Source organism: Scyliorhinus canicula, chromosome 19 (assembly GCF_902713615.1).
Source record: "Scyliorhinus canicula chromosome 19, sScyCan1.1, whole genome shotgun sequence".
NCBI lineage: Eukaryota > Metazoa > Chordata > Chondrichthyes > Carcharhiniformes > Scyliorhinidae > Scyliorhinus > Scyliorhinus canicula.
In genome coordinates, this window is record NC_052164.1 from 47043177 (window position 1) to 47061824 (window position 18648).

General features: G+C 45.8%; 1 protein-coding gene and 1 non-coding gene across 16 annotated transcripts in view; one reads left to right on the forward strand and one right to left on the reverse strand.

Moving 5' to 3' along the window:
* The window catches only part of tanc2a (tetratricopeptide repeat, ankyrin repeat and coiled-coil containing 2a), a 1067833-nt gene that overhangs the window by 26000 nt on the left and 1023185 nt on the right, over positions 1–18648 (forward strand). The gene's annotated exons all lie outside the window — the stretch shown is intronic.
* On the reverse strand, positions 6083–6155 carry trnah-aug. Its single transcript has one exon. It is a non-coding gene; the product is annotated as a tRNA-His (tRNA).

The following is an 18648-nucleotide window of genomic DNA, read 5'->3' on the forward strand; positions in this document are numbered from 1 at the left end:
CCACTGTGCTGCCCAGCATCCACATTCAACACAGATATTGGCCTATACAGCCCAGACTCCACTGGGTCCGTGTCCTGTCCAGTTGCCTCTGGCAGTGTCCCATTAGCCATTGCATCTTTTTTTTAAATATAATTTTTATTGGAATTTTTTACAGAAAATATAAAACATAATGACAAACAATGAAATGCAACAAAATAACCCATAATAACCGTACCACCCCCAGACCGTATCGACGCATGTATCCCATCCCCCACCCCCCCAACCCCAATGAACAACAAAAGAACTTCAAAATAAATTTAAATTAAATAAACAAATATAGTCATCATCCGCCCCCCCCCCCCCCCCACCTTTCCCCCCCCCCCCCCCCCCCCCCTGCCCCCCCACCCCCCCGGGTTGCTGCTGCTACTGTCCCCGTACCCTATCGTTGAGCCAGAAAGTCGAGAAAAGGTTGCCACCGCCTAAAGAACCCTTGTACCGACCCTCTCAGGGCGAATTTGACCTTCTCTAGCTTAATGAAACCCGCCATGTCATTGATCCAGGTCTCCACGCTTGGGGGCCTCGCATCCTTCCATTGTAGCAAGATCCTTCGCCGGGCTACTAGGGACGCAAAGGCCAGCACACCGGCCTCTTTCGCCTCCCGCACTCCCGGCTCCACCCCAACCCCAAAAATCGCGAGTCCCCATCCTGGCTTGACCCTGGATCCCACCACCCTCGACACTGTCCTCGCCACCCCCTTCCAGAACCCCTCCAGCGCCGGGCATGCCCAGAACATATGGGAATGGTTCGCTGGACTCCCCGAGCACCTGACACACCTGTCTTCACCCCCAAAGAACCTACTCATCCTTGTCCCAGTCATGTGGGCCCGGTGCAGCACCTTGAATTGGATGAGGCTAAGCCGCGCACACGAGGAGGAAGAATTAACCCTCTCCAGGGCATCAGCCCATGTCCCGTCTTCGATCTGTTCCCCCAGTTCCCCCTCCCACTTAGCTTTCAGCTCCTCTACTGACGCCTCCTCCGCCTCCTGCATAACCTTGTAGGTATCAGATATCTTCCCCTCTCCGACCCAGACCCCCGAAAGCACCCTGTCGCTCACCCCCCTCGCGGGAAGCGAAGGGAATCCCTCCACCTGCCGCCTAGCAAATGCCTTTACCTGCAGATACCTGAACATGTTCCCCGGGGGGGAGCCCAAATTTCTCCTCCAACTCCCCCAGGCTCGCAAACCTCCCATCAATAAACAGGTCCCTCAGCTGTCTGATGCCCGCTCTGTACCAACCCTGAAATCCCCCATCAATGTTCCCGGGGACGAACCTATGGTTCCCCCTCAACGGAGCCTCCATCGAGCCCCCCACTTCTCCCCTTTGTCGCCTCCACTGCCCCCAAATCTTGAGGGTAGCCGGCACCACCGGACTCGTGGTATACCTCGTAGGAGGGAGCGGCCACGGCGCAGTTACCAGGGCCCCCAGGCTTGTATCTCCACAGGACGCCCTCTCCATCCGTTTCCATGCTGCCCCCTCCCCCTCCATTACCCACTTGCGCACCATCGACACATTGGCCGCCCAATAATACCCCGAGAGATTGGGTAACGCCAGCCCCCCCCCCATCTCTACCCCGCTCCAAGAAGACCCTCTTCACCCTCGGGGTCCCATGCGCCCAAACAAAGCTCATGATGCTGCTCGTAACCCTTCTAAAAAAGGCCCTAGGGATAAAGATGGGCAAACACTGAAAAAGGAACATGAACCTCGGGAGAACCGTCATTTTGACGGACTGCACTCTACCCGCCAACGATAGCGGCACCATGTCCCACCTTTTAAATTCCTCTTCCATCTGCTCCACCAGCCTGGTAAAATTAAGCTTATGGAGAGTCCCCCAACTCCTGGCCACCTGCACCCCCAGGTATCTGAAACTCTTCACTGCCCTCTTAAATGGGAGTCTCCCAATTCCCTCCTCCTGATCTCCCGGGTGTACTACAAATACCTTGCTCTTACCCAGATTCAGCTTATAGCCCGAGAAGCCCCCAAATTCCGCTAACAGCTCCATCACCCCCGGCATTCCCCCTTCTGGATCCGCCACATACAACAGCAGGTCGTCCGCATACAGCGATACACGATGTTCCTCCCCACCCCGCACCAGACCCCTCCATCTCCCTGACTCCCTCAACGCCATAGCCAAAGGTTCAATCGCCAGTGCAAAGAGCAAGGGGGACAGGGGGCACCCCTGCCTGGTCCCACGGTAGAGCCTAAAGTACTCCGATCTCCTTCCATTTGTAACTACACTCGCCATCGGAGCAGCCATTGCATCTTCAAACATCGTTCTATGTTCTATCTCCACCAACAGCAGCACCAGCTTATCCAGAAACGTTTTTATAAAACTCCACCAGGTGGCGGATTTGGATGAGCGAACAAAATGTAACATCTCAAAGTTTGTAGACGATACCAAGTTGGGTGGGCAGGTGAACTGTGATGAAAATGCAGGGATCCTATAGCATGATTTGGACAGGTTGGGCAAGTGGGCAAATCAATGGCAGATGCAGTGTAATTTGGATAAGTATGAGGTTATTCACTTTGGAAGCAAAAACAGGAAGGCAGATTACTACTTGAATGGTTGTAAATTGGGAGAGGGGAGTATGCAGCAGGACCTGGGTGTCCTTGTGCACCAGTTGCTGAAGGTAAGCATGCAGGTGCAGCAGGCGGTAAAGAAGGCGAATGGTATGTTGGTCTTTATTGCGAGAGGTTTTGTGTATAGAAGCAGGGATGTGTTGCTGCAATTATACAGGGCCTTGGTGAGGCCACACCAGGAGTATTGTGTACAGTTTTGGTCTCCTCGGAGGAAGAATGTTCTTGCTCTCGAGGGAGTGCAGCGCAGGTTTACCAGACTGATTCCAGGGATGGCAGGACTGTGAAATGAGGAGAGATTGACTAGGTTGGGATTGTTCTCGCTGGAGTTCAGAAGAATGAGGGGGGAATCTCGTAGAGACTTATAAAATTTTAACGGGACTAGACAGGCTAGATGCAGGGAAGATGTTACCAATGGTGGGTGTGTCCAGAACCAGGGGTCACAATCTGAAGATTCAGGATAAACCATTTCGGACAGATATAAGGAGACATTTCTTCACACAGAGCAGTGAGCCTGTGGAATGCATTACCACAGGAAATAGTTGCTGCTAAAACATTGAATATATTCAAGAGACGGCTAGATATAGTACTTTGGGAGAATGGGATCAAGGGCTATGAGGGGAAATCGGGATTCGGCTATTGAGTTGGATGATTAGTCATGATCGTGATGAATGGCGGAGCAGACTTGAATGGCCAAAAGGCCTCCTCCTGCTCCTATCTCCTATGTATCTATATATCTATGTCCCTCCCACCCCACAGTATTAATTGGTGCGTAAATTCGGTATGGCAGCCAACACCTTCATAAATCCTACATCGGGCTATAACCAGCACCACCAGCCTCCCCCTCCAAAGCACCTGTTACCATTGTGCCTACCCCCCTGGTTAGCCACCACCTTCTCCATATGGAACTTCACTCTCTTACTCACCAGTATCGCAACCCCCCAGGCCCTACTATTGTAGTCTGAGTGGAGCACCTGACTCACCCAGCCCTTCCAAAGCCTCACCTGGTCCTTCACAAGCCTCACCTGGTCCTTCACCCTCCAGTGGATCTCTTGCAACAGCACCATGTTGGCTTTTAAACTCTTCAAATGCCAGAAGACTCTCGCTTGCTTCACCGGTCCCCACTAGCTCTTACACATTCCATGTTATCAGACGGACCAGGGATCTCTCACCCTCCGGTCCTATATTTAGGGGAGAGAAAATATCTGGCATCTCTCCAGAAGGGAGAGCGAGAGCAGACATGTCGAGAGAAGGAATGGTGTGTGTTAAAAGAATCTGTTCCACACTTTACCATGAGAAAACCAGCAAAAATCTGTGCGAAGCAACAGGTTAGTGGTTTCCCATCTTGTTAAATGGGGTGGAATTGGTGCGTGAATTTGGGAGAGTTGGCTTTTACCAAGTTAACCATTCTCACAGCATTAACCAGCATTTCCATTCCGCGTGTTCAGAGTGGCAAGTATCTCTGTGTATGCTGCAATGTGCCTGCATTGGATTTGGATGACTGCTTTCACATGTGTTGCCACTGCACTGTGCCTCCCTTGATTTAGCTCCACCAGTGTAGATTTCAACATTGACCATGACACTCCATGTTCAGTGTTGAAGCTGTCAAGCAGCTGAGAAATCTCATTGGATGTTCGATTATGTAGTGGTTTTCCAAATAAATGTTCTCTTGTATTCACCCGTCTTAAATCTACTTCTCATAAACTAAGAACTGAGCCACAACGGTAGACTAATCTGTTTGCAGAGCAAAACACTTGCTTATTATTCAATTTACTAATTGAGGCAGAATGTTGTTGGCTCTGGCAACATTGGGTCACAATGATGTTTGACAATGGCAGAGTTTGTATGACTTTTCTATCCTTTTCCCCAATTATAGTGGGCTGGTTTAGCACACTAGGCTCAATCGCTGGCTTTTAAAGCAGACCAAGGCAGGCCAACAGCATGGTTCAATTCCCGTACCAGCCTCCCCGAACAGGCGCCGGAATGTGGCGACTAGGGGCTTTTCACAGTAACTTCATTGAAGCCTACTCGTGACAATAAGTGATTTTCATTTCATTTCATTTTCATAGTGCCAATCTTCTCTGCAGTCACAGGTAGTACTAGATCCTTTGCTATAGTATGAGGCATCGCTGACCATGCCACTCTGAAACTCACCATGTGTGATGCTTCAAGGGTCTTTGCTTTGTTATCTGCTGAAATGGAATGTAAAATTGCGAGCCAAATGTCGTCACTGCTTATTCAAAAAATTCTTGTCTTTACATTGCTCATGTTTTGTTTCAACGTGCCTGCGTAAAAGAGACGGTTTTAATCTAATGTTGGAAAGCAACTCTCAACATGGCACGCACTGAGGATGAGAATATTTGGCTCCAGTCCAAGTTAATCCAATCTCAAATGTAATTTTAATTGTATTGCCACAATCTCTGTAGAAACCGATCATTTTTAAAAAAGAGATTCGAGCAAGCTGAGAGGAGCACGTGGCAGTATTTCACATTCTAAAACTTGTAATAAATGACTAAAAAGAACTTAACTAATATTAACTAAACACAACTTTTTTTTGAAGGCGACGTATACTTCAAATTACATTCCCTTTTATGCTTATCATCCACTGCACTGCCCATGGAATTAGTTCTTTTGGTAAATAGTCAACAGTTTGGTTTCTGTGTCCCTATTTCACAGAGTAATAACTTCAAGTGATCATCTCCAGGCAATTTGCACCGTTTTTGGAAAACCTGTTTTGATGATTACGAATCTCCCAAAACCTGTAGTTATCTGCAGAATGTGTCTCTTCTCTGTCTGGCTGTGGTAGCTAGAAATCTAAGCATCCTATTTCTTGGCTGACTGCACAGAACTGCTGTCTGTCTGAAAGATGTATTGATTTGTAGGGAAGCTTGTAACCTGATCTCAAAAATGCCTTCTCCAAGGCATCATGAAACATATTTACATTGTATTGTGGCAGAAATGTGAATTAACTATCCTTGATCCCAACACTTTTTTAATCTGGGAAGTACATGGACCGTTTGTAGTGCAACTGTTTGCAACCCGCTACATCTAACACCTTTCTGGGACTTTCTGGAGACTTGAGTCTACTAATTACAAACACAGAGACTGCTGCCGTTGTCTCCCAAACGTTGTCTCACTGTTTTTTAAAATAATCTTTATTAGCGTCCCAAGTAGGCTTACATTAACACTGCAATGAAGTTACTGTGAAAATCCCCTAGTTGCTACACTCCGGCGCCTGCTCAGGTACACACGGAGAATTCAGAATGTCCAATTCACCTAACAACAAGTACGTCTTTCAGGACTTGTGGGAGGAAACCGGAGCACCCGGAGGTAACCAACGCAGACATGGGGAGAATGTGCAGAGTCCGCACAGACAGTGACCCAAGCCGGAGTTTGAACCTTGGATCCTGGATCTGTGAAACAACAGTGCTAACCACTGTGCTACCACGCCACCCAAAAACGTTGAACTCCGAGCCAGCCAGGAGTCGAACCTGGAATCTCCTGATTCATAGTCAGACACGTTATCCATTGCACCACTGGCCCATGACCATGCACCTTCTTCTCAGTTAACCAATCTAAGTTTTTCTTTTATCTCTTAACAATCAAACCACCCCAATTTACTGTCAGACAGACTGCAGAACAGGTCACACGAGTTCCTTCATTTACCCTAAATTTAAAGCTACAGTCCCAAAATATATCTTATAAGCTTCATAACAGTATTTTAATTTCTTTGAAACTTTTTCAGTTTTCTGTTGATTACTGTTGCACTTCACTAGTCCAGGGCAGAACTCACATGTGGAATCAGTTGTCCCTTCTGCGATGTCCACAATAGACGTACTGGTTCTTGGACTTTCGTTCTTGGCTGGTGTTTTTTTAACAAACATTCCTTGTTTTTAGCCATCTGATCATTTTTGAGGGTTATGTTCTCATATATTGAATTTACCTAATGCAAGTGGAAAAATCACAACTTAACAGACTAACGGGCAAACAATTTGTTGCATGCTCATTGGATGCAAATAATGCACAATGTTGGTGTGGCAGGTTGAAGCTGGGTGGGCGGGCTGTGGTATCTGTGATGATGTGTTTTTAATGATGGCGTATTGGTTCCATTCCTACTGCCCTGCATGGTGGCCTTAGCCTTGCACGCTGGCGTGATGGGAGGTGAGCAGCAGGTGCATTGATAACGCCCTTGTTTAGCCGCAGACTTGGGTTAATAGAAACCTTCTCCAGGAGCTTGCTTGTTGCAAACTCCCTTCTTATGTGAGGGGATGAGATGTTGCTCAGGGCTGGGAGCCAGAGGAGTTGAGTTGAGATGAGGGTAACTGAGATGATGCGCATTGCTGTGTTGAATTGGACATCTAGAAGACTGGCGTGGGATGAGTTATACCATACTGGTGCACATTACTCTGCAGTTGAGTAGAAGGTGGCAAGAGTAGAGGTCTTTGATTTTGTGAATTTGCACCCTGTGAAGACCTAGCAAGTTTGCTGAGGAGGTTGTTTCGCATTTTGATCTTTGCTGCTATCTTGCTCAGATGTTTTGTGTATGTCAGTGTTCGGTCAAGGGTAACACGAGATAAACGGGATGCTGTTTGAGATTCAGTTTCTTTCCATTCAAGGAGATATTGAGTTCCCACTTGGCACTAGCATTGTGGGGAGGGAATGTATTTGAGATTGTTTTGTTGCTGCTGGACTGCCATAAGCATACATAGTATGTGTGTAATTGTTGGATGATAAATTATAGAAGTCTTGGAAGTTTGGTGTGGGTTAGTGTAGCTAATCTCACTATTTTTTGAATAGGTGAATGGACCCCTAGATAGGTTTATGAAAGTCTCTTGTCAGTCTGGGTGTAGGTTTAGGTTTGGTTGGATTGAGCCACATGCGAGTATATAAAACTATATGGAACTCAAATTAAACCAGTACTGTCAGACAAATAACTATGTTCAAACCGGTGAAAGGCAGAGTTAGGACCAACACTAGAAAATGTTTCACATAGTTACCAATGTGCAGAATGGATTTCTGTAGGATACTAGTGGCAGCAAAACTTTAAATCATTTAAGGAACAGGTTTATGCTCTGAAGGGGGTGGGGCAGTGATTGCAGAAGGAGAACATGAGCTTTCCTGGATGGCTAAATTGGGATATAGAACATAGAACATTACAGCGCAGTACGGGCCCTTCGGCCCTCGATGTTGCGCCGACCTGTGAAACCATCTGAAGCCTATCAGACCTACACTATTCCATTTTCATCCATATGTCTATCCAGCGACCTCTTAAATGCCCTTAAAGTTGGCGAGTCTACTACTGTTGCAGGCAGGGCGTTCCACACCCCTACTACTCTCTGAGTAAAGAAACTGCCTCTGACATCTGTCCTATGTCTACTACCCCTCAATTTAAAGCTATGTCCCCTCGTGTTGGTCATCACCATCTGAGGAATTGTCCTATATCTACTACCCCTCAATTTAAAGCTATGTCCCCTCGTGTTGGTCATCACCCGAGGTATGCTTGTGAAGTCTGTGGTGGAGGAAATTATATTTCCGAATGTAGCTGTGTGATGTCTGACCTATGAGCATAGGGTTGACACCAAATTCCTTCTAGTGATGTAAAAAACAAAAAGTGCTGTGTTTTTAAAGGATGGAAGTGGTACTAAACGGATAAAACAAGAAGTCATAACTTTTATTTAGTTAGGGACTTTCATGTCCTTGGCACATCCCAAAGATCTCACAGGCAATAATTTGCCTCATCATCCATGAAAACAGACTGAAGAATTATATCTGAAAACTTCCAGGTTTGTATATAAAACCATTTAGTTGCTATTGAGGGGAGCACAAATTTTCATTTTAAAAACATGGCAGTGGATAAAGTGGTTCTCCTATACATCAGTAGATAGCTGCAAGATAGCAATTTACTTCAAGAACGTAAGGAATAGGAGTAGGAGTAGGCCATGCGGCACATCAAGCATAATCCGCCCGCTATTCAGTACAATCCTGGCTGATCTTGGGCCACATTCTCACCGTCTCCCCATATCCTGTGATTCCATGCTATTACTTCTGACATCCTAATTGCGAAGGCTGGAGAGCAGCATTGGTAGATTTCTGAGAAAGTTAGTTGACTGTGCTCTTGACTGGTGCATGGCCCTGGAAAGAGTTAAACCAATAAACACTGTGTATATCTTACTAAGTGTGTACTTTAAGTTGAGATGCCACGGTTTAAATTTAGAATCCCATTGATGCTTTAAATTTCTTGTAGAAACAAAAGTTAAGGTAGACTCAAAATAAAAGTCATTTGCAATTTCATTTATTAGAAATATTATATGTGGGGCAGCACGGTGGCCTAGTGGTTAGCACAACCGCCTCACGGCGCTGAGGTCCCAGGTTCGATCCCGGCTCTGGGTCACTGTCCGTGTGGAGTTTGCACATTCTCCCCGTGTCTGCGTGGGTTTCGCCCCCACAACCCAAAAATGTGCAGAGTAGGTGGATTGGCCACACTAAATTGTCCCTTAATAGAAAACATTATTGGGTAATCTAAATTTAAAAAAAAAAAGAAATATTATATGTGGACTATAACTGTAACACTTGATGTCCAAGCAACCTGTGAAAAATTATGTTGTTGTCTGAATACAAATGTAAAAGGCACCAAAATTAGTTTCCAAAATAGAAAAAGGATAACATTCTCAATAGTTGGTATATAACTTTATATATGCAGATGGGAATATGAGCCTAATTATTTCCATTATTTTGGGTGATAATGGATTAACTGTACTGTGTACAGTGTACAGCCAAAGCAATTGTGTGAAGTCTTCAGGGTGATTAGGTTTAGAAATGGACAGAAAATACCAGTGGTAATGAGTAGCTAGAATGTCTGAAGTTACAATACCTTGTCAAAAAGTATCTTTTGTTTTCATTATTTCTCCACACTAACCCTCGCTCAAAGTAGTTAGCGGAACATAACCATTTGCCTTGCAAAATAGTCACATCACAATGCAGTTTTTCAGTTTGAATTACTGATCTACCCTGTGATAAATGCAGTATTTAGGGAAAAGTGCTGCTTAATTGAATGAACCGCAGATTAGTTTGTTTCTTTGCAGATTAATTACCTATGTTTTGCTTCTTTAATGAAGAGAAGATTCTTATAATCTTTGGCATTGGATTTTAATTGCAGAATCTTGCTATCACTGGAATTCTTACACATTCCCAATTTTTGTGTGTAAGGCTACTGTGCTGGATTATTATATGCTTTCAATCTTCCTCTTAAAATAATCTCTACCAAGGAGGACGGAAGCAACATGCTCCCAGATGGATTTTCATAGTGCTGCACTGCTGATCAATGTCTATTGTATCATACTTGAGTGTAATTGAAGCAATAAATGTGAATTTTATCTATGCACAGTAATAGAGAGTTTTAATTTGGAGAATTTGTATGAAATAACAGTAAAACTTGTTACTTGTGTGACTTTAAAAAAAAAATTATACCTGGCATTGAGATGATGTGCTGAAATTAATGGTGTTGAGTTTTCAAGGTGGGTGGGCTGTTCCTTTTGAGAGAGAACATGTACCATAATGAAAAGTACCGAAGCGCACTAAATCTGGCATCTTAAAAAAAATAATCATTTGTTAAATTGTTTTTAAATGTCTTTGCTTTAAAGGATTAATGTATGTTTTGAGTTACCTATTTCTGATTGCATTGGCAGTGACTTCAGTCTGTTCTTTTGATTTATTTCACTGGTTGTTTTTGAACTTTTGTAAATGACCCTGTTGTGGGAGAGGAGGGTGATGATTCTTGAAAAGTTATGCACTCCTTGTATATTTTAACAATCCTGATTCCCTTGTTCAGATCTGCTCAGGTCACACATACCAAATGTAGTGGTCAACAAAGATGACATGTACCCCATACGTCTACCTGTTCTGCTTTTGTGTTAGCTGAAAGTGCACAAATGCAGACTTGCTGTGCATTAATGTAGTGCGGTAGTATTTCTGTATTTCGCATCTATTTAGCCAAATGGGTAAAGTTTGATATTTTTATGGAAGTCAACTTTTATTGTCACTGCAATCTGAGGTGAAGTGAGGAATTGGAAGTCAAAAAATTCAATATTGTGATATTTGAAAACAATGATTTTATTTTGCATATCATCAAACCTAAAACAAAAATGAGCACTGGTCTTAAAATAAATGTAGTTCAGTTAATTGACAGCCCACAATTGTTTTTGCCATCTACGGTTCCTAGTTTTATGGGGCTCATTATCTTTCTTCACTTTTTAAACAATTTAGAGTACCCAGTTGTTTTCCCCAATTATGGGGCAATTTATCATGGCCAATTCACCGACCCCGCACAGCTTTTTGGGTTGTGGGGTGAGACCCAAGCAGGCACGGGGAGAATGTGCAAACTCCACATGGTCAGTGACCTGGGGCTTGGATCGAACCCAGGTCCTCGACGCCGTGCGGCAGCAATGCTAACCACTGTGCCACTGTGCCGCTCCCCTCTTTCTTCATTGGTAGATATTTTTTTAAACATTTAATTTTGTTCTGGCTCCAACCACCTAACTACTAATCACTGTAATGGTGGTAGACTGAAAAGTCATATATAATACACACTGGGGACAGTTGCATCTCACTTTTAATAATCAATGCCTTGGTGTGTGTGTGGCCTGAGTTTGACGTGTGATAACTGCCCTGTTCCATACCTAATGGAGAACGAAGGATGACATTTGCTATGGTCTGAAGAATATAATCCTCACAGTAACATCTAAAGATGATTAAGGATATCTTGAAAAAATATCTTGAATCGTTTATTTTCTTTCTATTACATTGGGTCCGGCAATGTATATATTCCAGCAGTGATTTCAACATGGCACAATCTCCATATAATCTGTACTGATGGCATGGATATGATCAGCACTTGTCCCTGTCTGGCTATGTGATGAGAAATCAGTGGGAATGTTTGTTTCCCAAATTTCAAATTCAGGAGTCAAATTTTGTAACTGACTTGCCACACAAAAGAAAATTCAGAAATTTATTTGTGAAAATCAATAAAAAGACTGAAGAGCCCTGAATATTTCTGATCCTGCCTGGAACTTCCTCTGGTTTGGCTGAGTTGTAAATTCAGCTGAATTTTAGTCCACCAGTGGAATGCCACTGATGGTTACTTCATTAGCTTGAAGATTTAATGTATAATTCTATGTGATGTAGGTTTTTATAAGTAGTCCAGTAACTAAAGTTTGGTCAGTCCCTAGTCGCCACATTCCGGTGCCTGTTCGGGTATACTGAGGGAGAATTCAGAATGTCCAATTCACCTAACAGCACGTCTTTCAGGACTTGTGGGAGGAACCCCGAGCACCAGAGGAAACCAATGCAGACACAGGGAGAACGTGCAGATTCCACAAGGACACTTGCTACTGATCTCAAAGAAAGCTTTGAGAGATCTGGTGACCATTATGGCGAGAACTTGAACACTGTTGATGTACAATTGAAAGGGAACCCAAATGTCTTCTAATACGCATAAAAATAGTAAAAGAGTGGGAAGGGAGGGGTGGGGCTGATTAGGGACCAAAAAGGGGATTTATGCATGGAGAAAGAGCAAATCGTGCTTACTAACTACAATTTTTAAATGAGGTAACAGCCCCTCTGATGAGGCTAATGTTGTTGATGTGGTACATGTGAACTTTCAAAAGGCATTTGATAAAGTGCTGCACAACAGCATCCTGGACCTTATTGATAGTGGATCCTGGACTTTATCAGTAGGAGCATAAGAGTACAAAGGCAAGGAAGTTATGTTAAACCTGATGAAACACTGGTTTGGCCTCAACTGGAAAATTGTGTCTGGGCACCTCACCAGGAAGGATGTGAAGGTATTAGAAAGGGTGCAGGAATAGTTCCAGGAATGGGAAGTTTCCATTTCGTAGGTAGATTGGAACTATGTTTCTTGGAGAAGCGAGGTTCAAGAGGAGAGTTGATGGAGGGATTAAAAACCATGATGGGTCTGGACATGGGTAGATAGATGGAAGCCATTCGCTTTTGTGGACGGATCAAGAACAAGAGGGCACAGATATTAGGTAATTGACAAAAGAAACGAGGACAATATGAGGAAAAACTTTTTCACACCCAAGTGTTCTGCAATTGACGGCCTTAGCGATGAGACAGGTTGAATTGAGGTTGTAAAGGAAAAAAATGTACAAGGCTATGGGGAAAATGTCATTTGGTAAATTGAGGGCCAGCACTCTCATGATGAGGTGGCTGGCCGCCTCCTGTGCTGTAAACTGTAGCCATCTGGGATGGCCACTTACAAAGAGAAGTATGGCCACTTGCAAATAATTTTTATTGAAGTTTTTACAAAATACAAAATGTAAACATCATAATTCTATTAACGTACACCCGCGGTAACACCCCGTAAACAGTGCCCCCCAGCTGCAAGAGCAACTTCAAACAAAAGGAAAAAAAAACCAAGAAAAAAACAAAACAGAAACCAAAAGACAGAGAAAAGAGAAAAAGAAAAAAAAAACAAGGGAGAGAGATAGCACCCTCCACAAACCCATGTGTACAGTTCTCCCTCCCCCCGTCCTTAACACCCCCCCCCCCCCCCCCCCCCCCCCCCCCCAGGTTGCTGCTGCTGTCGGCCTATTTCCCTACCGTTCCGCCAGGAAGTCCAGAAAGGGCTGCCACCGCCTGAAAAACCCTTGTACTGATCCCCTCAGGGGCAAATTTCACCCCCTGCAATTTAATGAACCCTGCCATATCCGAGATCCAGGCCTCCACACTTGGGGGCCTCGCATCCTTCCACTGGAGCAAGATCCTCCGCCGGGCTACTAGGGACGCAAAGGCCAGGACCCCGGCCTCTATCGCCTCCTGCACTCCCGGCTCCACTGCCACCCCAAAAATTGAGAGTCCCCAGCCTGGCTCGACCCTGGATCCCACCACCCTCGACACCGTCTTTGCTACCCCCTTCCAAAACTCCCCCAACGCTGGGCACGCCCAAAACATATGGGCGTGGTTCGCTGGGCTCCCCGAGCACCTAGCACACCTGTCTTCGCTCCCGAAAAACCTACTCATTCTCGTCCCGGTCATGTGAGCCCTATGTAGCACCTTGAACTGTATGAGGCTAAGCCTCGCACAGGAAGAGGAGGAATTCACTCTCTCCAGGGCATCCTCCCATGTCCCCTCCTCAATCTCCTCACCCAGCCCCTCTTCCCATTTACCCTTCAGTTCCTCCACCGAGGCCTCGTCCACCTCCTGCATCACCCGGTATATGTCCGAGATCCTCCCTCCTCCGACTCACACCCCGGAGAGCACCCTATCCCGCACCCCCCGTGGAGGCAGCAAGGAGAACCCCTCCACCTGCTGCCTGGCAAACGCCCTCACCTGGATGTACCTAAACATGTTCCCCGGGGGGAGCCCAAACTTCCCCTCTAACTCCCCCAAGCTCGCGAACCTCCCCTCCACAAACAGGTCCCTCAACCTCCTAACCCCTGCCCTGTGCCAGCCCCGGAATCCGCCATCAATGCTCCCTGGGACGAACCGATGGTTCCCCCGTATCGGGGCCTCCATCAAGCCCCCCATTTCTCCTCTGTGCCGTCTCCATTGCCCCCAAATTTTGAGGGTAGCCGCCACACCGGGCTCGTGGTATACCTCGTTGGAGGGAGCGGCAACGGCGCCGTTACTAGCGCTTCCAGGCTCGTGCCCACACAAGACGCCGCCTCCATCCTCTTCCACGCTGCCCCCTCCTCGCCCATTACCCACTTACGCACCATCGCTGCGTTGGCCGCCCAGTAGTACCCACAGAGGTTGGGCAATGCCACCCCCCCCCCATCCCTGCCTCGTTCCAGGAACACTCTTCGAACCCTTGGAGTCCCATGCGCCCACACAAATCTCGTGATACTGCTGTTGACCCTCCTGAAAAAGGCCTTTGGGATAAAGATGGGGAGGCACTGGAACAAGAACAAAAACCTCGGGAGCACCGTCATCTTGACGGACTGCACCCTCCCCGCCAGTGACAGCGGTAACATATCCCACCTCTTAAACTCCTCCTCCATCTGCTCCACCAACCTTGTGAGGTTGAGCTTGTGCAGGGCCCCCCAACTCTCAGCCACCTGGACCCCTAGGTACCTGAAGCTCTTCCCTGCCTGCTTCAGTGGGAGCCTACCAATCCCCTCCTCTTGATCCCCCGGATGCACCACAAACACCTCGCTCTTGCCCAGGTTCAGCTGATTACGGGAAATATGGCCAATGCAGGATCCAGACGAACTCCGAGCTTAAATGTATATTTGCCACTGGATAACCAGACACTATCAAAACCCCCAACCAATTTGCATTTTAATGGCCCATTTCCCCAGGACAAAAGACTTGTACTCGGGTATCAGATACAGATCTAGATGCATTGGCGCCACTCCCTTCACCCAGGAAGCCCAAACAGCCAAGGTCAATGGCTGCTCAAGACACGCCCAGCCATCAAGGCACCCACCACTTTATTGGCTAAAATCGAAGGCCGTAATCGAAGCTTTCCGAATTATTGGGTCCAAAGCTAAGGACCGCCCAAAAGAGCGCAAAACCCCCGAAGGATAAAAAGACACACTGCCATGTGTTCAGCCTCTTTTGGCCCCGGCGCACCGGCACTCTCTTGGCCCGGCCTACGCCTGATACCAATTGCAGAACCACGACCAGAAGTAAGTTCAAGATCAATGACCGCTACCAGACGGATGAGCCCAGCAGAAACGAAGTTACTTCTGCAGACCCAGCCACACCAGATCCGAACAAAGGCCTTGTTCCTCTGCATAAAGTCAGGTGCCTGAAGTTAAGTACAGGTTATTGTAGTGTTAGGTGTATTTTAGCTCGTAGTGTTTTACGTTGCATGTCAAAGTAACTCGTGTGTAAATAAACTATTATTGAACTTGGACTAACTAACTAGTTGTTGGGTCTTTGATTGATATCCGGTTAAACCTTGTGGTGGTATCATCTGATACCTGGCGACTCTGAAAGCAATATCCTCATTTAATAACTGTCCGATTAATATCTGAATAAAGTAGATACCCCAAATTTGGTATTATTGGTGACGCTGGTGGGAGAGTATTCCACTCATTAAAAAGAACAACATTATTGGTGTCTCCGGTGCGAATTGGCAACAAAACCATTCAAAGATTGCTGTATTGTTTAATGGAGGTTCTCACTGCCAAGCTGCGTTGATGTTATCAAGCTGTTCAAAAGGCTAATCACATAGTATTCTCACAGTCAACAAACCTCCACCTGTGACAAAGCACTGAGCGGTAAACTGTAGCTTGAGGACTTACGGATTACTATGTTTGTACTAAATCCTGAAATTGCGCTGCAATTCAGTGGGGCAGTCACATTGAGCACTGGCAGTTCCTTGCCAATTGTGCCTGGGGGTCACAGACCTGATTTTCAGACCATTTATTAGCAGCTCCTTCCAGAAATTAACAAAAAGAATGAAAGGAACATTATTTAAAATTATATAGGGAAACAAAACATTCTTGGCCTCTGCAATTGCCATTGACATTCTTTTTCCGATTGAAATAAATCAGAAGATACAAAACTGTAAGGAATTGGAGGGGTCATTTTCTATTATGCTCTTGTCTTAAGTGCTAAAATGTTCAGGTTTTTCAGGAAGGGTAAAAATACACCTCTCAATTGTGTGTAATACTGGAGGTACAGTAATATAAGAAAGATGCCAATCAACTGGAAATGTATTAACAATTACATGTGGTATCATTATTAATAACGTTTCAGAATGTTATCCAGCATTATTCAGCATTATCAGGGGTAGCAGGGTAGCATGGTGGTTAGCATAAATGCTTCACAGCTCCAGGGTCCCAGGTTCGATTCCCGGCTGGGTCACTGTCTGTGTGGAGTCTGCACGTCCTCCCCCTGTGTGCGTGGGTTTCCTCTGGGTGCTCCGGTTTCCTCCCACAGTCCAAAGATGTGCGGGTTAGGTGGATTGGCCATGCTAAATTGCCCGTAGTGTCCTAATAAAAGTAAGGTTAAGGGGGGGGTTGTTGGGTTACGGGTATGGGGTGGATACGTGGGTTTGAGTAGGGTGATCATGGCTCGGCACAACATTGAGGGCCGAAGGGCCTGTTCTGTGCTGTACTGTTCTATGTTCTATGTTCTATTATTGATATGGAATTTTAAAAACACTTGTTCTTGGGATGTGCGGGTCGCTGGCTGGGCCATCATTTATTGCCCACCCCTAAGTGCTCTTGAACTGAGTGGTTTGCCAGATCAATTCAGAGGGTATTTAAGGGTCGACCACATTGCTGTGAGCCTGCATTCACATGCCGGTTAGACTGGATAAGGACAGACTTCCTTCCCTAAAGGACATTAGTGAACCAGATGGGTTTTTGTGATAATCATAGAACATACAGTGCAGAAGGAGGCCATTCGGCCCATCGAGTCTGCAACCATCCACTTAAACCCTCACTTACACCCTATCCCCTAACTATCTCCAATAGCCCCTGCTAACCTTTTTGGATGTGGAGATGCCGACGTTGGACTGGGGTGAGCACAGTAAGAAGTCTTACAACACCAGGTTAACGTCCAACAGGTTGTTTCAAACACGAGCTTTCAGAGCACTGCTCCTTCCTCAAGTGAATGACCTGAGGAAGGAGCAGTGCTCCGAAAGTTTGTGTTTGAAACAAACCTGTTGGACTTTAACCTGGTGTTGTAAGACTTCTTACTAACCTTTTTGAACACAATGGGCAATTTAGCATGGCCAATCCACCTAACCTGCACATCTTTGGACTGTGGGAGGAAACCGGAGCACTTGGAGGAAACCCATGCAGAAACGGGGAGAACGTGCCGACTCTGCACAGACAGTGACCCAGCAAGGAATTGAACCTGGTGCCGTGAAGCCACAGTGCTAACCACTATGCTACAGTGCTGCCCAATAATAGTTTCATGGTCCTCGTTAGACTTTTAATTACAGATGTTTTATTTAATTCAAACTTCACAATCTGCCATGGTGGGATTTGAATCTGGGTCCCCAGTGCATTACCCTGGGTCCTTGGATTACTAGTCCAGTGAAAATACCACTACTTATTATCTCCCCAGCACAGCACAATCTCCTGGGCCCAATAGCCCTAAAAAAAAAAAATGATGTAATGCTCACAGAACCTTTTATAGTGCAGAAGGAGGCCATTTGGCCCGTTGAGTGTGAACTGGCTTTCTGAAAGAGCATACTACCTAACTCCACGCCCCTGCCTTATACCCCGCAACCTTGCACATTCTTTTTTTTCAGATAGCAATCCAGTTCCCTTTTGAATAGCTTGATCAAATCTGCCTACCATCATAGAACATAGAACAGTACAGCACAGAACAGGCCCTTCGGCCCTCGATGTTGTGCCGAGCCATGATCACCCTACTCAAACCCACATATCCACCCTATACCCGTAACCCAACAAATCCCCCCCTAACCTTACTTTTTAGGACACTACGGGCAATTTAGCATGGCCAATCCACCTAACCCGCACATCTTTGGACTGTGGGAGGAAACCGGAGCACCCGGAGGAAACCCACGCACACACGGGGAGGACGTGCCCTCGGGACATTTGTTCCAGATTACCTGCCCTCTGTCTGAAAAGGTTTCCCCTTGCATCCCTTCTCCTTTTGCCCATTATTTTGAATTGGTGCCCTCCAGTTGTTGGTGTACTCTTCAGAGAGAACAGTTTCTCAGTATTTTCCCTGCCATACCTCTCAGGATCCTGAACACCTCTACCAAGTCTACTTTCAGCCTTATTTTCACCCAAGGAAAACAGACCCAATCTCTTTCAATATATCCTCACAGATATATAGGTTTGTCCCTGGAATCACTCTTGTGCATCTCTTCTGTATTGTCTCCAATACCTTCATGTATTGTCTCCTACACTTTCCTATTCTTCCTCAAGCAAGGCACCCAGAACTGGACCAGTATTCCAGATGAGTTCTAACTAGTGTATTTTACAAGTTCAACATAATCCCCCTTAACTCTTGTACTCACTGCCCCTATTGATAAAACATAGGATACCGTATGCTTTATTAACTGCTCTCTCAACATGCTCGGCAC